General features: G+C 30.9%; 1 protein-coding gene across 3 annotated transcripts in view; it reads left to right on the top strand.

Annotated features, from left to right (window-relative positions):
- The window catches only part of LOC142331353 (uncharacterized), a 150,842-nt gene that overhangs the window by 97,652 nt on the left and 33,201 nt on the right, over positions 1 to 19,989 (top strand). The window contains exon 1 of one of the 3 annotated variants that reach the window (XM_075377201.1): positions 17,180 to 17,306. The exons of the other annotated variants lie outside the window; for them this stretch is intronic. The gene's annotated coding sequence lies outside the window, so the exon portion shown is untranslated. Of the gene's footprint in view, positions 1 to 17,179; positions 17,307 to 19,989 lie in introns of those variants that run through there. 3 annotated transcript variants of the gene reach the window in all.

Genomic DNA, 19,989 nt, shown 5'->3' with positions numbered 1-19,989 from the left:
CTTCAATAAGAAATATAATTTGTTTTCATCAAAAATTAATTTAAATGTCAGGAAAAGATTTTTGAAAGTGTATGTTTGGATTGTCGCTTTATATGGAAGTGAAACTTGGACAATCGGAGTATCTGAGAAGAAAAGATTAGAAGCTTTTGAAATGCGGTGCTATAGGAGAATGTTAAAAATCAGATGGGTGGATAAAGTGACAAATGAAGAGGTATTGCGGCAAATAGATGAAGAAAGAAGCATTTGGAAAAATATAGTTAAAAGAAGAGACAGACTTATAGGCCACATACTAAGGCATCCTGGAATAGTCGCTTTAATATTGGAAGGACAGGTAGAAGGGAAAAATTGTGTAGGCAGGCCACGTTTGGAAAATGTAAAACAAATTGTTAGGGATGTAGGATGTAGAGGGTATACTGAAATGAAACGACTAGCACTAGGTAGGAAATCTTGGAGAGCTGCATCAAACCAGTCAAATGACTGAATACAAAAAAAAAATAAGAATTTTCAGGAAAAACAAGAAGAAAAGTGAGGGGGGAGAGAGAGAGAGAGACTGATGAAGTTAGTCAAGGGATAAAAGAGTACTTGGAGAACGGGAAACAAAATGCAAAATAAAGTTGTTTTTTAATGCTCATCCAAACGAAATGAAACATAAATATATAAAACACTGAAACTGAAAACAAAAGGTTATTTGCTAATGATTGATTATAATTGTATATTTAACTATTGAATTCCAATTCTATTTTTATTTTTTTATTTTTTATTTTTTTTAATTGGTAATTGAAAATTTATTTTTGTTTTATATTTATATATATCTTATGTTCTATAATTATACCCTTATTTTGTATTTATGATAGTTTAGAGTTTTTTGAGATAACAAATATATTGTTTTGAAATATTTTTAACAACAAATTACACTTTAAATTAAAGTATTTTGTTATTGTACCAATACGATAAATGAACGATTTCCGTTTCTTAATAAATGTGCAAAATAGTGACTTTAATAATTAAATTTTATTTTCGACTCATCAAATTTTTACAACATATACTTAAATTATATCTTTAAATTAGTAAATATAATAAAATAAATTTAATATTTTAAAAGTAAAAAAAAAAAAAAAACATAAGTGTTTTATTTTTAATTCAATTACTCAACTTCAGTACACAAAAAATATAATCACTACGAAATACAATTTTAAACCGGTTTATTAAAATAATCAAATTAAATAATATTAATAATTTTATAATTATTTATTATAAAAAATATTTAATTAATAATATATTAACTATAATTATTAAAAAGAAAAACATGATAACAGTAAATTCTGTGATAAAATTAATACAAAATAAAATTATTTTCAATTTAAAGAATACTGAAAAGTATGGTCATTAAAGAAATACATATGTTGGTGATTCATCACTTCGTTTTTAACAATTTAATTAAGTAAATATAAAAACAAAAAAACTATTTCGTTATTGCAGCTGTTTTTATTTTCAAATAAATATATCAGTAATTGGAGTATGAAATTATTATTAACGAAATAACAAGAAATAATGGTGGTAGACCTGTTTTTATCCTCATTATACAACCTCTATTATTTGAATTCAATTATGAAAGGAGCCTTAATATTAGAATTATCAAATATTATAATGATATTTACCTAAATTATTAGTTAATAATATTTTCCTAAATATTATTTAAGTAATTCTATAACAACTGAAGTTTAATCAATAAGATATTTGTTTCCAAATAAGCCAGTAATTTCCATGTTTTAAATTAGTTTTTAAATAAATTTTTCCAAATAGTTTTTTTTTAATCATTAGTATTTGCCTGGTTTGGAGTAATTCGTCATTCCGTTACTAATACTTTAACCTCAGTTTATATATATAAACTGAGGTATATATATACCTCAGTCCATCAACGTCCAGGGAAAAACTACTGAAGATAAATTTATAAAAATCTGTATACACGTTCTTCTTACGGTGTAAGTGCACTTTAAGAAATTAAATTTTGAAATTACGAGTTTAAAAAGGGTTAAAATGGAGTAGCAATGAAATTTACTATTTTTTTTTTATTTTTTTTTTTTTTTTTTTTTTTTAATTTCTGTAAGAGATGAAGATATCAGCTTGATTCTTGGTGTGTGTAAATATCTAAAAACTAATTTCTAGATTTTTTGAAATTACGAGTTTAAAGAGTTAAAATGGATTTTGAATTTTTTTTTTAAACTCGGCTATTTTTTTTAAATTTATCAAAATATTAATTATATTTTAATTTAATTATTATATAATTAACACATGAAGATATCAACTTGATTTTCGAAGAGTATAATTTTTATTTAAATATGTAAAATTCAGTTTCTAGATTATTCAAAATTCAACCTTGAAAAGGGTGAATAAAGAGTGAAGAAAAGTAAAAAAAATTGAAAATGTTTCCCCCATTTTCAACTTTACGAAACGAGATACTGATTAGATTGGGGCATGTAAATATTCATTATTGGGGCAGATTGGGGCAGATAAATTCATAAAAACCATTTTCAGGTTTTTTTTTTTTAATTTCGATCCTTTAAGAGGTGCGACGATGTACGGCGCACGGCCGCTCAAACAACACAGCCACTGCTACTCTTATTGTATATGCGATGCAACTGTCTCCGGTTATTTGACTAAAAAACGTAAAATAAATTTTAAAAGATGAGAAACGAAGTACGTTCATTTTAGAGATGTTTACCGGGTAACGCTAAGAACCGGGCATTTTTACCCCTACGAAGGACGGTAACCAATTACAACTACTATTTTTAAGATGAAAGCCGACTACTTTGAAACCCGCATTCTTCAGATCACCCAAAGTTTTGGGTTCTGCACTGACCAAACTGTAGTTCTGAAGAAATTTCAACGTACGCTGATAGTTTTTATAAATTGGACAGACTTATATTCTCACAAGCATGAGTTTACCCTTGACCGTGGACCGTGACGGAAAACTCATGTTATCAATAGTACGAGCGAAGAAGCCACGGGAATGCTAGTACACGCATATATATATATATATATATATATATATATATATATATATATATATAACTTACCCGCCACGCTTCGCTGTGGCACATTGTGGTTGCATGGATGAGAAATGAGAAACAAAACAAAGCATACGTTTCATAGAAGTTTAATATCTTCAAGGAAGATAATATTAAAGTAAATAAATAAAACCGCTTTCAAAAAAATTGCCTTTAAAGTTTCAATAAAATAATATTTTTCAAATTCTTTTACCTTTTAAAATCTACTAGTAAAGTTTACCGACAAAAAAATTCGATTATATAAAAAAAGTATGCGTGAATTTAAACCTCTTGCCAAAAAACAGACTCCCTAATTAGTCAATTCAAATCTCTCTATTCACATAGTTTTCTTAAAACATAACTTTAAAAAATATATAGCCCTTTAATGAATACTGCATTCTTTTTTGTTAATGTGGATTTTCTTAACGTGACATAAATGTAAGCTTTATCCCAATCTTGGCGGGCTTCCATAGTAAATTTGATGACGCTTCTTTACATTGCACCAGTCGGCATTTAAAATTTAAATTAGTTACAGACAACTTATTTTCCCGTAATTTGGCATCCAGTTTGAGAAGCCAAAATTTAAAAAGGAAAAGAATTGTATATATTCTTTCATATCTTTTTTATTTTTAATTTGTTATTTTTATTTAAGATATGAATAGGCATTCATAAAACGTTGCACATATGAAAAAAAAGCTTTCGAAAGAGGCGAAAAACCTGTATTTTGATTTAAAAAAATAATAATAATAAGCCTAAAGATAATGACTTAATTTTTTTTTGTCTTCAGTAATTTGACTGGTTTGATGCAGCTCTCCAAGATTCCCTATCTAGTGCTAGTCGTTTCATTTCAATATACCCTCTACATCCTACATCCTTAACAATTTGTTTTACATATTCCAAACGTGGCCTGCCTACACAATTTTTCCCTTCTACCTGTCCTTCCAATATTAAAGCGACTATTCCAGGATGCCTTAGTATGTGGCCTATAAGTCTGTCTCTTCTTTTAACTATATTTTTCCAAATGCTTCTTTCTACATCTATTTGCCGCAATAACTCTTCATTTGTCACTTTATCCACCCATATGATTTTTAACATTCTCCTATAGCACCGCATTTCAAAAGCTTCTAATCTTTTCTTCTCTGATATTCCGATCGTCCAAGTTTTACTTCCACATAAAGCGACACTCCAACATATACATTCAAAAATCTTTTCCTGACATTTAAATTAATTTTTGATGTAAACAAATTATATTTCTTATTGAAGGCACGTTTTGCTTGTGCTATTCGGCATTTTATATCGCTCCTGCTTCGTCCATCTTTAGTAATTCTACCTCCCAAATAACAAAATTCTTCTACCTCCATAATCTTTTCTCCTCCTATTTTTACATTCAGTGGTCCATCTTTGTTTTTTCCTACTACATTTCATTACTTTTGTTTTGTCCTTGTTTATTTTCACGCGATAGTTCTTGCGTAGGACTTCATCTATGCCGTTCATTATTTCTTCTAAATCTTTTTTTACTGCCAGCTAGAATTACTATAACATCAGCAAATCGTAGCATCTTTATCTTTTCACCTTGTACTGTTACTCCGAATCTAAATTGTTCTTTAACATCATTAACTGCTAGTTCCATGCAAAGATTAAAAAGTAACGGAGATAGGGAACATCCTTGTCGGACTCCCTTTCTTATTACTGCTTCTTTCTTATGTTCTTCAATTGTTACTGTTGCTGTTTGGTTCCTGTACATATTAGCAATTGTTCTTCTATCTCTGTATTTGAACCCTAATTTTTTTTAAAATGCTGAACATTTTATTCCAGTCTACGTTATCGAATGCCTTTTCTAGGTCTATAAACGCCAAGTATGTTGGTTTGTTTTTCTTTAATCTTCCTTCTACTATTAATTCTTCCCATTCTTTCTAATGACTTAAATCGCATCAATATTTTGTTTAAAAAAGTTTACTTAAGTTTTCTATTTTTTTTTTCTTGTGTAATCTCCGGGACCTCTGTTAGGTATTACTTCAGAGGATGAGATGAACGATTTGTGTAACGTGTGTGAAAATGCCATGTCATCGAACACGGAACCTCCGGATGAAAAGCCGAGACGCTACCACTCGCGCCACGGAGGTTGTCAAGTTAATATTTTTAATTAATATCTTCCGTGTATTTTAAGTGGCAGATTTTAAAAGAATAAATAAATTTAATTTTCCACATAGACTTTTTAAAGGGTTTTGTCAACATCACTGCTTAGTGTTGGATTCTTGAAGGGTAATGAAACATAGCTTGATTAAAGTATTACCATGCGAAAATGAAGTTTTCTATTTAATTTTAAATAAATTAAATTCATTTATTCTTTTAAAATCTTCCACTTAAGATACACGGAAAATATTTAAATGCAAACACTGTAAATACTATAACAAAATTAAAAAAAATTATAGGATCAGACCATTTGATGAATAGCTGGTTTGAACGTACGTATTAGACAAGGAATATACTACAGAATAAAGAATTTCCTACCTTTTGAAGTAGGTTGATAAAATCGTACATAAATATTAAATTAAATTAACACTTACTAAAAATAAATATGGCTTTTAATTTTAACCTTGTGATTCATGATTGTTCTGACCTAGATTGTTCTCATTTAAGTTTTATCAAAATGCTTTTAAAGCTTCTAATGTTTATTTAAAATTCTCCTGATATCATTTTATTTTATCTGTTACAATTTTAGAAATAAATTTTCATCATAATGATTTTTTTTTAATACTATTGTAGTTACGAAAGGATTCATTTTCACCATATTTAATCGGGTGCAAAAAATTCGACAAATAATTATTTCTTCTTAAATAGTACAGACTGAAATTAAATTTAAAATGATTCATTATTTTATAAAAAGAATAGATTTATCTTTTGATAAAATTTGTCGTTCTTTGAGGTGTTAAATTTACTGTGGTAAGAGAGCGAGAGAGAATATGGGGAGGAGAGAAAATTTGCTTTAAGAATTTCATAGTTTTATCGGAAAAAATATTACGTAATATCATTTAGCATTATTAGTTATTTGATAATTTTTTTTCATGTTTATTTTATATTATTTGTGTTTGCAATATTTTAAAAGATTAGGATGATCGATTTGACCCGATAGATACTTCAACCAGTAGGAGCTATTATGCAATCAAAAAACAGGAAACGATTATTACATTATAATAATTTTATTTAAAAAAAAAGGAAAATAAATATCCATTGATATATAAAATATACAACATACATTGCACCAATATTTCCATTTATTCTAGAAATAACAGAGCCGTCCAAGGAAGTTATAGGTAGAATAGGAAAATGTAGATTTTTTTCCTAAAGGAGCAACTTAATTCAACCATCACAAATCTACAGGAGATATTATTTTATGGTAAATATAAGCACTAAAATTGATTTAAACAAACATATTCATCTTTTATAATGATTGAATATTTTCTAAGACATAAAGAATAATAAAAAAAAACTCAATTTTTTAAGAAGAAAATCGAATATTAAATGATTAATAAAAGAACATCTGAAATGGAACTCTAAGATATAAAAAGGAAACATGTATAGAAAAAGAATATGAGAATTGTGTAGACAATTTAGATGAGTTTTAGAGAATAAGTCCAGTTGGCGCTATTTCGTGGAAACCCTAATATATCGCAGAAAAGATTCAACAGGAAATAAATCAAACCCATCTGGTTGATCTAGTGGTGAGCGCGTCTTCGCAAATCAGCTGATTTCGAAGTCGAGAGTTCCAACGTTCAAATCCTAGTAAAGCCAGATATTTTTACATGGATTTGAATACTAGATCGTGGATACCGGTGTTCTTTGGTGGTTGGGTTTCAATTAACCACGCATCTCAGAAATGGTCGACCTGAGATTGTACAAGACTACACTTCATTTACAATCATACATATCATCCTTGGAAGTAATACCTGACGGTAATTCCGGGAGGCTAAAAAACGGTATTTCCCGGAGGAAAAAAGGAAATAAATCAAGTTCATTCAATAACAATTTCATTTATTTTTATATGATATTTTGGAAATATTTACAGATCTAAATCTGCTTTATTGATTTAGGACCCGAAGATAGTTGTTTATATATTGTACATATATTCACTATATGTACAATTGCTTGTTGCAATTCATGGTCATAGGACGTGAATTAGAATCTAATAACAAAATTTTGACCACTCGTATAGTAAAAACCGGTACCTTAAAAATATAATTAATCTCAAATTTTTAATTTTCTATACCAGTGACTCTCAACATTTTTAGCTCCACGACCCCCAAAAAGGGGAAAAAAATTATAATGAATATTTCGCGACCCCCAATCCCACCGAATAAGACCTAGTTAAAAATAGCGACGGGTATGAACATGCATGTATGAAGTGTACAAACGAGCAATTTACAAGTTCCAACTTGATGTGCACGTGGTTGTAATTTGGTCTCCTTGCGTAATATTCTCCGTGAGAGCGTCATGTTAGAACATGCATAAGATACGTTTGAACATGTCGTACTCTCAGCAGTATAAAACAGGCGTAAGGGATTGCAGAATAGTTTCGAATGCGAAGTGTGCGCCTGTTGCCTTTATTTAAGTTTTTAAATCGTAGCTTCATTGAAAATACTAATAATTAAAGTTTCGGGTTACGGTCAGACGGGTTACCTGTTTTTTTTTTCAGTTAGATTCTTATGCAAAATGGAATAAATATGTGAAAAGATGAAAGCTTGAAGATGCATTTGCGTGAGCTAAAAATTCAGTTGGCGGAGTAGTACCAGGAAGATAAAAATGATTTCTCGAAGAGGTAGGATTTCTCGAATTTGAAGTTTTAGTGCAACGTTGTTGCAGCTGCTGAGTTACCAGTTAAAATTCATGACCAACTCATCGAAATGTCTACCGACAAAACATTACTACTACAATTCACATCTGAAGATTCTGATACGTTCTGGCTTGCTCGTCGACGTGAATACGGAAATTTAGTCATAGAAGCATTGAAAATATTAATCCCTTTCGCCACTTATTACCTCTTTGAAAAGGGTTTTTCATGTATGGTTGCGCCAAAAATTAAATACAGGATCATCTTTTATCACTTGAAATCAGTTTGCTTTTGTGTTTTTCTAAAATAGATCCACGTATGGAGAAACTTTTAAGGGGACCTGGTACGTTTTTTTTTAAAATTCGTTAATTGTTTGCACTTTTGGTTATTTCAAATATTATTTTATGCGCATATAACAATAAAATAAGCAAACAAATATTTTTAGTGGCAAAATTGATTTTTTTGTTAAGCTCTACCCACCGAAAATTCCCGAATTTGAAGTTTTTTTCTAAAGATTATTTGTTTTTTTGTTGGCATTGTCTTGTTATTATGAAAGGGAAATATCATTTATATAGGGAAATTTTTAATTTATCACTGCGTTATACATGGAACGTTTTAGTTATTTCAATTCGATGGACTCGCAATTGCGAAAACTCTGCGGAGACTTGAAGCATGTTGTGTTTGAAGATAGTAAAAAAATTTCAGGAAAGGGTCCAATTTATATTTCTATCCAATATTTTAGTAATATCTGTCCAATATTTTAGTTTCTAATTTTCTTTGATAAGGTAAATTTATCAATGAAATTTAGGGCCACTATAGTGTTGCTATAAGACAAATTACACACAGTATAGTAGACATGAAGCGTGCAGTATGGACTATTTATTTTCATAAAATCTTAACAGATGAAAACCCTTTACATGGGGTTTTTCCGAATAATGAAAATAAGTGATGTAAATATAACCTAGCTAAAATAAATTACAACCCACCGGGTTGGTCTAGTGGTGAACGCGTCTTCCCAAATCAGTTGATTTGGAAGTCGAGAGTTCCAGCGTTCAACTCCTAGTAAAGTCAGTTATTTTTACACGGATTTGAATACTAGATGGTGGATACCGGTGTTCTTTGGTGTTTAGGTTTCAATTAACCACACATCGGTCGAACTGAGACTGTACAAGACTACACTTCATTTACACTCATACATATCATCCTCATACATCCTCTGAAGTATTATCTGCAAGGTAATTATCGGAGGCTAAACAGGGAAAAAAAGAAAAGCTAAAATAAATAAAAAACAATATTCCCGTAGAATACCTATACTTAAACCGGTTGCTACAGTAATAAAACCAACGTTTTCAAGTCTTGCTGATATTACTCTTCTAAGAAAATGTTTGCATGGTCTCATGCAGAACCCCAATGAATCTTATAACAATGTATTATGGTCCGGAGTGCCAAAACGTGTTTTGGTTGGGTTGAAAGCTTTATGTTGTGATGCTTATGATGTTGCCTTAACATACAATGATGGGAATGAAGGACGTATTAAAATTTATTCAACATTTTGGAATGGAACGACGTGAAAACATGTTATGCACGTTAAAATCAATGGATTATCATCAAATAAAAACTGCTGATAAGGAAGCAAACGTTGTCCATTTACATTGAACTAAGAAAAACAAATAAAGTGCTTAACCAGAATATAAAAAGGATGAGGAAGAAGATCCAGACAATCCAGAATATGGTGCTGGGATGCACTGACTTGCGGTAAATAATGTACATCTGTACATATAGGATACTTTATCAGTGGGGCTCGCTTATAGGCACTGTAGAACTGCAGAACCCCCTACTTCCACTTGATATTATCGATAACATTTAGTATAATGAATCCTTTTTTTTAAATTCTTTCTTTATACTTGTACAATATATAAAATCCTTAAGATTAATGTCAGTGGCCATCTCCCAGTTTATGAAAAAGATACAAAAATATTTGTATGGAACTGTGCGCTTCACAGTTCCGGGCGTTTGGCTATTATGCGCATACACAAATAGGAAGCTGCACTCGAGGCTGCGAGGGAAAGAGAGAGAGAGAGCACTGTCGTTCCCGCAGTGCTGACCCTGGCGTGCTGGTGGAAAGTAGTTTTTTTTTACTCCTCGTGTGTATCGAATGTTCCTTCTTTGTTCCCTTTTCTAGTTTAGTCGGCGGAAGGAATATGAAAACGGTTTAGTTTTTATTTTTTTAGTAGAGATCAGAAGATGGTGGGCGGAAAGCAAGGGCTCTTTGATCGCCAAAAAAATACGCTGGAAGGGCGACAGAGAAGGTAATTAGTAAAATGTAATTATGTATTTGTTTCTGTGTACATAGAAATTTAAATTAAGCACCATTCAACTATAGTGTTTTTAAGGGGACAATTTATTAAGTTATTATCTGATAATACTAAAAAATATTATCTGTATTGACATTTTATTATTTATTCCGTTAAACCGAATACGGTTTTTAAGCATAGTGCTTAAAAACCGGGTACCATATTCTTGAATGTGATGAAATGTAGAATTAGATGATTATCCTGCTTTTAGCTATTCTATTCGATACATTTTTTTCGGTTCTTTTATTTTACAGAAAAAATTAACCATGGCCTTGAAAAGGCCCAGAAAAAAAATTTCTGGAGCAGCACCCTCACTAATTTTAGCTACGCGTTGCGGCTGATGATACATAAAATTTAATCTATAGAGCTAATAATACACAACTACTTGAAGAGGGTATTTCTGGTAATGGAACTGTATTGTACCTCCTACTAAGAATATAATAAACTATTTCTTTATATGAATATTTTAATTAAGGCTGTTTTTTTCTTTAAAGAAATTAAAGAATTCTTTTCTGATTACTTTTAAAGGTTATGACGTAAGTTAACTGTAGTTAAAAATTTAAGAATGGAGGTAGTGGGCAGTTTTATTCTTAGATTACTTGTTTATAACATACATTAATAAACAGGTGTGTTTTCTGACTGATGGATGTTTATGCGTGGGTTGGGAGCCCTTGTCTTCTACGTTAGAATACTTAACTAAATAGCTTGATCAATTTTTTTTCTTGACATAATTCTACTCGTATTTCATAAAAGAGTGTAAACTTAATTATTTAACTCGCCTCTATTGTTATCAGGTTTCAGATCGATCATTTCTAAGACAGTCTATCAAACTAAACGTCAGAATTTTTAGTTAAAAAAAAAAAAAAAACTATCAATAATTTATTAACGCCTAATTTGGCATTAACTTAAAAAATATTTGAATAAATTTAAAGTTAAATCTAATAATTTTTTAAAACATTATTTTATTTAAAATATAGGTTGTCCAACAAAAAATGCCCTCCTTTAAAAAAAAAAAAACACCTATTAATAAAAATGTAAAGGAAAAAAATTTACATTTTACATCCTGATAAAAAAGAGAAAAGAGAAATGATGAAAGATTCTGCTTCCGATTATAAGCTAAGATTGTCTGAAGAACGGAAATACATTCTACATTTTTATTTCATATTTATCTTAGTCTACCTTAGAATTTTCTTTAATTTTCGCAAAAAAATATTTTGAATATCAGAATGACTACAATGTGAAAATCCAATATTTAATAATGATAAAAAAATGCCGGCAAAAAGTTGTTAGGGCTTCTTCCCCGTGGGTAGACTTTTCTGTAAGAAAAAAATTAAGTAGAACATCTAAGTATGTGTTACAGAGGAAGTCGAAGAAGATGAAAGGTGAGAAACAATACTGAGATCTAAATTTAAGAGAGCATTAAAAGATTTCAATGCAGAAAGGCTCCTGGAATAGACGGAATACCTGTAGAATTACTGCGCAGTGCAGGTGAGAAAGCGATTGATAGATTATACAAACTGGTGTGTAATATTTATGAAAAAGGGGAAGTTCCGTCAGACTTATAAAAGAGTGTTATAGTCATGATACCAAAGAAAGCAGGAGCAGATAAATGTGAATAATACAGAACAATTAGCTTAACTAGCCATGCATCATAAACCTTAACTAGAATTATGTACAGAAGAATTGAGAGGAGAGTGGAAGAAGTGTAAGGAGAAGACCAATTTGGTTCAGGAAAAGTATAAGGACAAGGGAAGCAATTTTAGCGCTCAGTCTAATAGTAGAAGGAAGATTAAAGAAAAACAAACCAACATACTTGGCATTTATAGACCCAGAAAAAATATTCAATAACGTAGACTGGAATAAAATGTTCAGCATTTAAAAAAATTAGGGTTCAAATACAGAGGTAGAAGAACAATTGCTAACATTTGCAGGAACCAAACAGCAACAGTAATAATTGAAGAAAATAAGAAAGAAGCCGTAATAAGAAAGGGAGTCCGACAAGGATGTTCCCTATCCCCGTTACTTTTTAATCTTTACATGGGTGGATAAAGTGACAGACGAAGAGGTGTTGCGGCAAATAGATGAAGAAAGAAGCATTTGGAAAAATATAGTTAAAAGAAGAGACTGAATTATTGGCCACATATTAAGGCATCCTGGAATAGTCGCTTTAATATTAGAGGGTCAGGTAGAAGGAAACAATTGTGTAGACAGGCAACGTTTGGAGTATGTAAAACAAATTGTTAGGGATGCAGGATGCAGGGGTTATACCTTAATGAAACGACTAGCATTGGATAGGGAATCTTGGAGAGCTGCATCAAACCAGTCAAATGACTGAAGACAAAAAAACTAAGAATGTAAGTATGGAAGTAAAGAACAACGTAAAAAAATATTCTATTCATTACTCGTAAATAAACGTTTGAGATACGAGACCCATGGTGACCGTATCTCCTATCATCTTGACCAATTGTAATCAAAATTAAAGGGAATGAAAGACCCATAATCAGAAATCATCTACAAAGGTTAATTTGATCTATCCAGCCTGAAGATATCAAGCAACCGAAAACTGACGAAAAAATGTAAAAAACTTAGGCTTGTCCTTCACTCTGTTTTTTCTGTTTAGTCTCCGGAACCACCGTAAGTATTACTTCAGAGGATGACATGTATGAATGTAAATGAAGTGTAGTTTTGTACAGTCTCAGGTCGACCATTACTGATATGAATGGTTAATTGAAACATCGGTATCCACGATCTGGTATTTATATCCGTATAAAAGTGCCTTTACTATGATTTGAAACTTAGAACTCTCAACTTCAAAATCAGTTGATTTGCGATGACGAGTTCACCACTAGACCAACCGGAAGGGTTTATTATCATTCACACTGAATGAAATTACCCAAATGCATCACCGAAGTGGTATTCTAATAAAATGAAAGCATCAAAATAATACAAGAATGTGACTTTGAATCCATCCTGACCCCGTAGGGGAAGACACATGACGATCCTGGTCGCCATTGGCCATGATGATCTCACCATACATGAAGGTCATCTAAAAGACTACCTCCGGTAAGACTTAAACTTGATAACACAACACAGTCATCAGTTTGGTCTTTATCAGGATGCCACTGATGCAAATCCTCGGAAGACATTTCTATCAGTGTATTTACACATCTTACTATAGAAGTCCAGAAATAACTGAAAAGAAAAGTGTTTTTTTCTCTTCCTTTTATTAAAGTTTGAATAAGACCAAATACTATTAGAAAATATCTTTGCTATCTAAAGGGAATTAAATAGTCTGACAAAATTTACCTAATTTTTGAATAAAATTTTGAGATACGTGACTCATTGTGACCGTATTTCCCTGCTCTCTTGACCGATTTTGATTAAAATTAATTGGGATAAATATATAGAAATTATCGTCTCATATTTTATTCAAATCGGTCCATCTACACTGGTGATATCAGACAAAAAACAGATCGACATACTTTCGTACATCTTTCGGATTTTTTATTACTAAATACGTGTTTTTTTCTGGTTAAAGAAGACCTGAAATGTCAAGATACGAAAAAATCCCAACATGCAAAATCTAACTTGATTAGCGTGCTTTCCTGTATGTATTATGAGATATTCATAAAATTAGCATGTAACCGGAGAAATAAAAACATATCACTGGATTCGTATCGTAATTTATTTGATTTAGATTATTATTAACATGCAATATATGAATCATAGATTTATTTTATAATATATACATATTTCAGTGCTCTCAGTGTTTGTGTCTATTCTATCCGATTAGTATTTAATTTCTAAAACTTCAGTTTGTGTTTAACAATGTAATTTTTGTTTTCTTTTTTTTTAATTGATGTTATAGGAAAATAATTAAAAACCATTTATATGAAGTTTTAAAATAAAGATGAATCAAAATACAAATATATTCCGGGTTAATGATAACGAATAACAATAAACTTAACTAGATGTAGACCTAGTTAAGTTTATTGTTCACGTATTACGTAGTATACGTATTATTTTGGTAGCCTGTTGTACGAGTAGCAAAAAGATGGCAAATGAAGTAGGGTATATCCAGTTAAATCTAAGTATCCTAATGATGAGCGTGTTTTGATACGGTATCAACTAATATAATTCAGGTGGAGGTGGCGCAGGCACGCAGACTGTTCAGGAGAGCAGCCATATCCGAACACGGCCATCTGCCGAGAGGACCGTACTCCACAGGGTATAAGAAATCGGCCTCATGTTGTATTAAACGAACCACCGTGAAAAGGAGGTACGAGAGTCAAAAAATGACAAACCAGGCTTAGGAGCCTCTATATCGCTTAACCTATAAATGGAAACCGCGCGAAAATTCCGGCCGCGAAAGTAACAGTTTTCACAATTAAATTTTGTTAAAACTATAAAAAGCTAGACAACACCCCACATCGTCCCACGAAGACACCACAATCTCATTTAGTCAGCATATGCGACTCCCTCCGGAGAACGGGGCGCATTTCTCCCTCCAAATAACTAGGGCTCCGATAGGCGCATTCCTGCTGGCCCATAGGTGCTGATACCGAAAGGACTTCAGCGGATGGACTGAAGGGGAATCACGCTGGGATTACTAGGCTCAAAAGCTTAGTCTCCCACGGTCAGAACCGGTAAATAAATTTCACGCTGGTCCATACGGATAGGAACGCAAATTACCAAATCCGTCCATAAATAACACTTAAAATTTATAACCGCCATAACCGATGAAATCCGCCCGATAATAGAAAGATACAGCAGCAAGGAACATTGTCCAGGCTGTGCGATCTGTACGGAGAAATATTGAATCTCCCGCCATTCTTGCGTTCCGTTCCGTAATATAATTCCTTGATCTTTAATGAACAGTACCTCATTAGCGAATCTTAGTATAATTTTTATTTCATTAATTGTTTCTGCTGCTTTCAAATGTTTTCCGTTTGGTTTCTTAATTAGCTCTTCTTACATACAAATTATACATGTATAGTGATTTAGGCTACATTGCACTTTTCCGAGTTTGAGATTGTTGTCGTCTTTTATTGTTATCACTACTACCCGTTTTATCGATTGTTAATCACCTTTATTTTATATTTTAAAAGATTATCTTTATTATATTCAATGCTTTATATTTTTATAACGGTGTTCCTTAGACGTTTTTATTTAACCATCTCGTTTTGTTTCTTTACATTAATTCGAATTTGTTTCTTTCGTTATTTTATTTTGTTCTCATTGTTGTTTGTTTTACGCGTGAAACATGCAATATGTAATAATGATAATAAAAATAATAATAAGTATAACACGGAATAAGTAATTTCTGTAACTATTTATGTGTAGTAAACGTAATAATAATGTTGTGTATGTTTTATGACCTATGTCATAAAACAATAATAAGTAATAATAAGTAAAAACATCGTTGAAATATATTTTTTTAAAAAAAGATAATCTCTTTAATTTATCGATTATTAATTTTATTAGTTATATTAACTTAATTATCTTTATTGTAACATATGAAGTGAAAAATTATTTTCCGTTGGTATTTGTAATTTTAACTTAATTTCGTAATTTATAATATATTTACTACATCTTAATACGTCAGGAATTACGTGTTATTGGAAGTTATCCCAAACATTGAAAGGCATAATAATAATTTTCACTACTGTGGAGGGCTAGATACATATAAAATAAACGTTACAGTTGGGGGTTTACGGGGGTGTGCGCACTACGTATAGACTAAATACTTTATGGCGCCAAGAAAAACTGGCTTGTTCCGGTTCTATACTTAACTATTCACACTTTGCTGGTTTATCCTTTAATAACAGTTTTTTTTAATTTTTACTTTTTATACACGGTTTCTAATTTTGCAACAAATCAATTCTTTATTATTAATAAATGATTGCGCAATTTATACTGACATTGAAAGTATTATGAAGCTTTTAGAGCTTTCTGGTCTGCTTATTCTTTTGCTACGTGTACAAAGGAAAATATCTTTTTAATATACGTTCATTCAATATATATATATATATATATATTTGGTGAGGCCATGAGTTCTTCCTAATAAAAAAATATATTTCATATAAAATTACATTTTTTACTTACTTTTATCTTGTTGATGTAATCCTAGAAAACGCTGCAAGCTATCTACATTAAAATGGTACAAATATTTTAAAGAATAACAATCATTAGATTTTAAGCTTACAATTAAATAAGAAATTAAATCGTTTCTTGTTTTCTTCTCTCGACTGAATACACTTTAGTAAATCACCGCGTGAAGCTCACAGAAAAAAAAAATATATTTTTGATACTAAAGATGGAACTTCCAAATCACCACAGGAATTTGTTGTGTGATGAACATCATTACTCTTAGAGGAAGCAACTCTACTTTACAGAAAATTAAAAGCCAAAAAATTAATATAGTTCTTTTTGTGAATGAATTATTTTACCACCACAATATAAAATTATAAAAATCGTTTATTTGATAGTTGCCATAATGGTAACTGTTGTAAACGATTTGAGGCGAGTCATAAGAATTAACTTCAACTATTCTCAAGGATAATAAGCATCTCATAACAGGTTTACAAAGAAAATTGGTTAAAGAAGTGACTTACCATTGCATTCTTCATTTAGATAAATATACTGTTGTACGTTAGTATATTAAGCCCACAACCATGTGATAGCTGTGCTTTGCTTGGTGTGTACGTCACTACTCTCAAACGAAGTAACTGTGGCTGGTGTCTCTTGTATATTAAATTTTTTTACTAGTATATACGTCATAGCTATAATAAAAACTGAAATAAAAAGTATAAAGTAATAAATTAGTTGCGAATTTAATTTCAAAATTTAGATTTTAAGCTTAAATTTGTTGTGAATTTATTTTATTATTTATTTTTTTGTGTGATTCAATAGGAAACCTTTACCCTTTTCTAATTAGATTTCTTTCTGATCCTGAATACATTTTAATAAAGTTTGTAATGAAAATGATATCTACGAAAATGTCTATGGATAATACTATCGCGTGTTTGCGGTTGGTCAAGAATATTGGTAGATAGTACACGTACAGATTTCTTACAGGTACAGTTTATTACTCTTAGATAATTTATTAGGTACAAAAGTATCAATACAAATTAATTACAAAGACAATTTAATAACAGTTAAATTATAAATACCAAAATACAATTCCGATACTAAAAATTGTATAATTATTAATAGGAACTAATATTGAGTTAACAGTAAGATAATAGAAAAAAACAAAACTCATACAGTTCAAGTTTGCAAGTATTAATCACTTTTACTGTTTACAAAAGACCTGTCCTACACATAATAAATGACTAGAACACGTCACTTTCACTCCTGTTCACAAATAACTTACCAAACATCTTCTTTTTTTCAACCACAGTCCAAAATGGAATACTCACGACGTACTCTTCAGTCATTTGTTACCAGACAATTATTCCTAATGCTGCCGTACACAGTGATCGCTTTTATCGTACATTAAACTAAAATACTGAAAACTGTCACTCCGGACCGGAACGAAATGTTAACGGGAGATACATATCCTCCCTATTAATCGCAGAGCCTGGACAATAGTCCCCTTGCTGTTGGGTCCGCTGGTCCCCGACAATACTTATAATTCTTGAGCTGCAGTACCAGTACCCGACCAGTCCTTTTGATTGTTCGAGCCTATTAGTTTCCATTGTCCGTACCTTCTACGCTTTTCTATATTTCTTTTCTAGAAAGAATACTTTTGTCGTTTTTTTCTAGATTCTTCTTTCTTCATTTTCTCCCTCTTTCTTCTTTCTGGAAGTTTCTCTACCTGTTGCAATACTGTTAAAATTTTACGAAATCGTTCTAGTTTTGTTTTTATGTAGAACTGCTGTGGAAGAGTATTATGCTATTGAAATTCATCCTGAGGTAATATAACCTTACGAGTGAAAAATATCTTTTCTTATATTTTATGATACTAAAATGTTTTGAACGCTCACCAGTCTAGGGTTCCTTTATACTTTATTTATTATCTATTATTTATTTTAATATATTTAAATGTAATATTAAATTGTGCATATAATACATACATACGTACTTTTTTATGATATCTGAATATTTAATTCTCTTTTGAAGTGATTTAAAAATTTGTAGCGCATTGTGTTTCACAAGAGAAAGATATATATTGATTGCTGCTTTAAATTTTCACAATCTTATAGCTGTTGTGCTTGTAAAGTAATTTAAGGTATAATAAGCAGTAGTAGTTACAGATGTTTTTTTCGCTAGAGGTGGTAATGATTTTCGCTATACATTCCCTGTAGCTTACCTAAAGTTATCACTTGTTTGACAGTGGTTGAATGTTTTCTACCTCTAATTGGGTTTGGTAAATTAATATACAACCAGGTATTTGACACAAGATAAAAAGGAAATCACTTCACTTTTCATTTTCTTTAATAAATTCGTATAAAATGCTAGATAATCTTGAAAATGCTATACCTTTTCCGGGAGTAACTTTTGACTTGGATCGCCTCACAACCGTTTTTATTATGATCTAAGAAACAGATTTTTAAATGTAATGTTATAGAAGAAAAAATCAATTGTTAAGCTGTACGGACCATTCACAAATTGCATGATGTTCTGATGGTATGATGAAATATAACACTTTATCACGTTCAGAGGTCAGAAAGAATATCATATGATGCGTGTAAAAGGTTTTAAGCCGCAGAAAATAATTGTATTTTTAAATATGTATACATAAATATATCTAATATTGGTTTTTAAACAGTAAATACATTTTATAAATAAATAAATCTACGAAATAATGAAACTATTTAAGAATGAAAACATATAATAATTGTTGAGACGTGTGTTACTTTGATTATATGTAAAACCTAATTTTACCATTTTTATAATTTTTCTAAACGTAAATAAATCAATTAAAATTTACAATGAACATGTGTGTACATACCAGGTGAGCTACAGACTAAACACAATTGCGACATGTAAAATTTTATGAATGAAAGGAAAATCTAAATTAAATTTTGAATTTACATTAGCAAATGTTTGCAAAGCTCAGCGAAGCAAGCACATTAACTCGAATGATCATGCTGAGAGTCACCTGACGATAATCGCTGTTATCAGAACCGTTAATTTCTCTTTGAATCGTTTGATGTCTTGATACGTTGCTCCGTTTGATGGGAGAAAACGTACTCTTTTTCACGATATGTTAACCGAGCCAAGAATTGTACTTTTGTATTGACATTCCGGTCAAAAAATATTCACCCCACTATACGATTACCAGAAATAGCATACCATGAACCTACTTTCTCATCGTGAATCAACCATCCGGTGAGGATTTTCAGTCACCTTGTACCTTTCTTTTTCTGTTTGAACCACCGTAAAAGGTATTACTTCAGAGGATTATATGTAGTATGAATGTAAATGAAGTGTAATCTTGTACAGTCTCAGGTCGATCATTCCTGATATGTGTGGTTAATTGAAACCCAACCACCAAAGAACACCGGTTTCCACGATCTTGTATTCAAATCCGTATAAAAGTAACTGCCTTTACTAGGATTTAAACGTTTGGACCACTAGACCAACCCGGTGGGTTTAGTCATAATATACATGATTGTACGAATTAATTATAAATGAAACCGTACATCGTCTGATATGAAGTACAGCATAGGGTTTATCTATCCATCGAGTGTATTTTTGAGAAGTCAACTATAATAATTAGATATTTCGATTTTTTGTTCTCAAGTTGTTGCAT

Source organism: Lycorma delicatula, chromosome 10, assembly GCF_047948215.1.
Source record: "Lycorma delicatula isolate Av1 chromosome 10, ASM4794821v1, whole genome shotgun sequence".
Taxonomy (NCBI): Eukaryota; Metazoa; Arthropoda; class Insecta; order Hemiptera; family Fulgoridae; genus Lycorma; species Lycorma delicatula.
Note: the sequence above shows the minus strand (reverse complement) of the source record. Positions and strands in the feature narration are given on the sequence as shown.